Source organism: Salarias fasciatus, chromosome 20, assembly GCF_902148845.1.
Source record: "Salarias fasciatus chromosome 20, fSalaFa1.1, whole genome shotgun sequence".
In the NCBI taxonomy this organism is placed as follows: domain Eukaryota; kingdom Metazoa; phylum Chordata; class Actinopteri; order Blenniiformes; family Blenniidae; genus Salarias; species Salarias fasciatus.
The window spans coordinates 31125740-31130735 of record NC_043764.1 but is presented as its reverse complement, the minus strand read 5'-3'; positions in this window follow the sequence as shown (position 1 = coordinate 31130735).

Genomic DNA, 4996 nt, shown 5'->3' with positions numbered 1-4996 from the left:
AAGAATAAACAAGCTAATGTAGCATCTCACAGATATCAGTGTAAGATAAGAGTTTTTTGAGCTGCAAGTCATCCAAAGCTGCTCTACAGGAAACTTAGACTAAAACAGTGCGAGCAAAATAAAGTGACATGTCTCCTGTAAGATGTTTTCTTCTATGTGACTACTCACCTGTGAAGCAGTCACTTGACCCTGCAGTTATAGTTTGAATAGTGTGACAAAGGTTTGTTGTTGTAAAACGATTTTTAATAGAAATAACATTGTTTACAAAACAAGAATTGCACAAGCATTACCAGAAAGGCATGAATTCTAAGACTTATCCTATTTACGCAATAATCCCCCCCAAAAAATGTGCAAATTAAAATCCTCCCTGAGTCTCAGAACAATGAGAAATTATTTTGACAATGTAGAAAATCTTATCAAAAGTATGCAATAAACTGCTGGAACGGTAGATTAAAGTGCTTTTCAAGTAACTGGTTAACTACGTGACTGAGCACGTTTACTGCCAAAGAATGGTTCCAAGTGCAGACAATGCATCAGAGAGCCCAGTCAGTCTGTGGACATTATCGTCAAACTGACCAGCTCTACATTTTGGGCAGGATGTAGAATTTCTTTGCCACTCTTCAATGCAGGCTCCGCAGCCAATAAGACTTTGGCAGCATGTTGACACCATGGGCTCCACCACTGGTTCTGCAAATTGCACATAAAAAAAAATTGTAATTAAGATTTAATTATTATTCTTTAATTTCTATTTCAAAAACTATAACAGTAAAAAATATCTGTAATAGAACTTACGCTTGCAAATCACACAGGCAAAGGCCTCTTTAACAGCTGCTGCTTGGTCCTCTGTCAGAGACACCGTTGTTCTGTGGTTTGAATTTGCAAACTCCACCAGCTCCCTCATAGTAGTGGAAACTTCTTGCAGGCCCTGAGCTGCCAGTACCACCTCCTCGATTTTGTCATAAATATCAGTGAGCCCAGTGTCTTCTCGCCGACTGAAAAAACAAGTGAAATATGCCAAACAGCTTCATTGTTCTTTAAAACATTCTCTATAAACTCAGAACCTTACACAATTATGCTTATTTACTCTAGGTGTATGTTGGCAACGTATCTTATCAGGAACAAATCCATACAAATGAACAGCAAGGATAATGTTATGAAAAATATTAAAATCCAGTAAAGTACCTAAGTCTCCTTTTTTTGGTTGCTTGGAACTGCAGGAACTCTTCTTCCTTCACAGCAAATACCTTCCTTGCACTTTGCTTCCAAAATGCTGATCCTGTAAAGAAAATAGTGAAATGTCACAGGAGAATGGATTAAGGAGACAAAGGGTTTCATGGGGTCACAGGAGTTAAGGTATGGCAAAGCTTTGATAATATCAGTGCCAAATCAACAATAAATCTTGATTGTTTCTTTCCCCTTTTTTTTATTTTGGATCCCCATTAGTTATTACCTCAGCAATAACTATTCTTCCTGGGGTCCACATAAAACAAGTACACTTTGACAGATTTAAGCCCATTTCTTAATAAATGTGGGTAAGATTTAATGATATACTGCAAATTAATAAATAAATATTTGCAGGTTGGATTTCCTCTGATAACATAACATGGGGTCTTTATTAGTGATGGTTGGAGACCACTGATATAAATTATAAAATTAAACTATACCTCGGGTTCCTTCAGAGTCCATGATTTGTTTCCCCTGCCCATCAGTGAGGATAATTGAATCCTCATTTTCAAGGGCATATCTGACTTTGTCCTGGATACCAGTGACAGAAGCCTCAAATTCAGAGAAGCGGACAGTGAGTGTTTTACTTGTCTCCAACTTCCCATCCACAAGTTGAGCAATGAAGATGTTCCTGAAAAGAAAACCTCTATTAATAACACGTTTTGTTCTCTATGTTCAGCTTCTAAATTAGATGCCATAACAATGCGATTACATAAAAAGCACACTTTGTAAACATGTTATGAATGACACCGATTACCTTTATGACACACTGATGAAAAACTTTGTGATGCGTAGGTCTAGTGTGATCACAGTGGTTACATATAACATATTTAAATACCTTTGAAATGATTTTGCAGCGGTGGCTCTTGGAGTTGCAGCAGCCCATGCAGCAGACCCTGCTGCAGCGCTTGGTGGGCGGTGAAATGAAAAGCGCGAGGTCGGGGTGTGTGCTCCCGGGGGTACACTGGTGGAACTCTCAGGGCAGATGCTGTCACCATGCACTTCATAATGTCCCCTCACGACAAGATCCAAAGTGTTGAAGTGGCCGCTGGTTGCAGGAAACACAGCCACGTTGCTGTCATCAGTGATGTAGAGACTCGGAGCATGTACCTTAATAAACGTGAAAAGTTAGAGCAGTGGTTTACAGAGTTAGCTACATGTCTTCATGTTAGCTAGCTAGTGACGCAAAATACAAAATAACATGTGTTTGTGCAACTTAACAAAACATATGATGTATTTCAGAAAGAAATTCACAAACCTGAAAGATCCGGCCAATTTTTTCGCTGGTCATATCTTCATCTTTTAAAGTGACCCGTTTCGCTCCCTTAAACAAAACGTAGCTCTCCATCATGAACTTTTCTTCTTCTGTGGCGGAATTTTGTCGGCGGCAAAAGCACAGATGACAATTTCCGGGTCACGAAGATCGATCAAATTAAAAAAATGAAATCAAAATCTGCTTGTGGCCAGTATTTCAACTTTCCTTTATTTGATCTGTCTTAACAAACGGGACATTGAAAAACAAACCAATTTTCATTTATTCGTTTTTATTTTGAAAATGAAAAAAGGAAAAACGACTCATTTTTCAATATTTTGTTTTTTGATTCTAAATTGAATATCAATTGAACGAATGATACACGGATTAATCTCACCCCAGAACTGTTGAACTTGATTACATTCCCAGATGCAATGAAAGAGCGTTCCCCTCTCCTCTCCACACTTGAAGCATAAATCTGGAATAGATCCGTTATATTTATTGAGATTTTCTGGTGTCACATATGTCCTCATTAACCAGTTACATTGCAGCACCTTAAGCCGAGTATTGGTAGTTTTTGTTTGCGCTTTAGCGCATGCTTCTTCCCAATCCTCTGAGGACAGGTTCTCCTGTAGATCCTCCCTCCAGGCATTACGTTTTCGAGAACAGGACTCAGAAGAATATTTCACCAACATACTGTATAGTTTGGAAATTATTCCCTTTCCACAACAGTCATTTTTCATTTCTTTTTCCAAGGTGGATAACGGAGGGATCAACAAACATTGATTTTGAGATGATCTTAAGAAGTTTCTGAGCTGTAAAAATTTAAGTTGATGTTTGCGTGGAATATCATACTTGCCACTCAGCTCCTCAAATGACATCAAGGTCTCACTATCTGGTCCTACTAGGTCCCCTATTGTTTGCAAACCTTTCCCAGCCCAGTTCCTAAAACCCGGGTCTGATCGACCTGGAGGAAAACAATGGTTACCCCATATTGGGCTGAAGCGTGACAGGGATGTGAGCTCACCCAAGTATTTCTTAACCTGATACCAGATTATAATCATGTTTTTGACGATAGGATTTTTTGTGTCCTTTTTTATCTTTTGGAGTTTTGCTGAATATAGGTACTGAGGAAGAGGGAGAGGGATAGAGCAGTTTAATATTCAACCAAGATGGGGGGGATTTATTTGTGAAATAATAGATCGCAGTCCTCAGTTGAGCTGCCCAATAGTACCAAAGTGGATTGGGGCACCTGAGGCTTCCTCTATCATATGGTAGGTACAAGAGGGACAAACGTAAGCTGGGACGCCTATTATTCCACAAAAATCGTACAAACAATTTCTTTAGGTGTGAAAAAAATTAATTGGAGGTGAGAATGGGATATTCTGGAACAGATAGAGAAGTTTTGGCATTATGTTTGATTTGAGCACATTGATTCTTGCAATAAGCGATAAGGGCGAGGAGTTCCATCTGTCTGTAGAGGAAGTAACTGAGTTTACCATGGGAGTGTAGTTAACCCCTACAATGTCTTTTACATGGCACTATCTTTATCCCCAGATATATAAAACATTCTACCCTTCTGAATTGGAAAGAGTTACCAGCTCTAATTCTTTCTTCTGATTTAAGTAACATTAATGAATTTATTAACTTTATATCCTGATATCCTCCCAAAGGATTTTATTAAATCTATCAAGGCTGGGATGGAGTTTTTCAGTTTTTCTAAGAATAAAATAACATCATCCGCCAACAAAGCAATTCTATGTTCCTGCTGGCCTACTAGCACTCCAGTTATGCTATTATGAGACCGCACCGCAATGGCAAATGATTCAATTGCTAGAATAATAAGGGGGATAAAGGGCACCCCTGCCTACATCCACGATTAATTTTAAATGGTTTAGATACAACTCCGTTTGTTAATATTTCAGCATATGGTTCATTGTATAAAAGTTTAACCCACTGACAGAATTTATCCCCACAGCCAAATCGTTTTAAAATTTCAAATAAATATGGCCATTCAACTCTATCAAAAGCTTTTTCAGCATCCAATGAAAGTAGAGCAGTGTCTGATTTGCCTTCCTATTTATGGAGAATATTCAGCACTCTTCTTACATTATGAAATCCCTGTCTACCCAAAATAAACCCGTTCTGATCACAGGAAATTATCTTTTTTATTTTCTTGCTGTCAATTCAAAACAACACAGCAGTATGTTGCACATATTGCAGTCTCTCTGTAATTACATCTTTTTGGAGCACGGAAAACCTAAATACATCTCATTTAACCCATTAAAGCCGGGCACGCATTACCGCTTCAGTGTGCAGCAGCGGCCAGAAACGTTCAATGCAAAGTTAGGAGGCAGTGCAGCAACACGATCTGGACCCGGAAACAGGATCAGTTATGCATATGTGCCAGTTTGATGCATTTCATTGCCCAAGAAACAGCTGATCAGCGCAAAGAAGAAGAAAAAGATCCGGCGTCAATGGTAGAACTGTGCAACAGCGCTTCCGGGTTTAATGATAGAA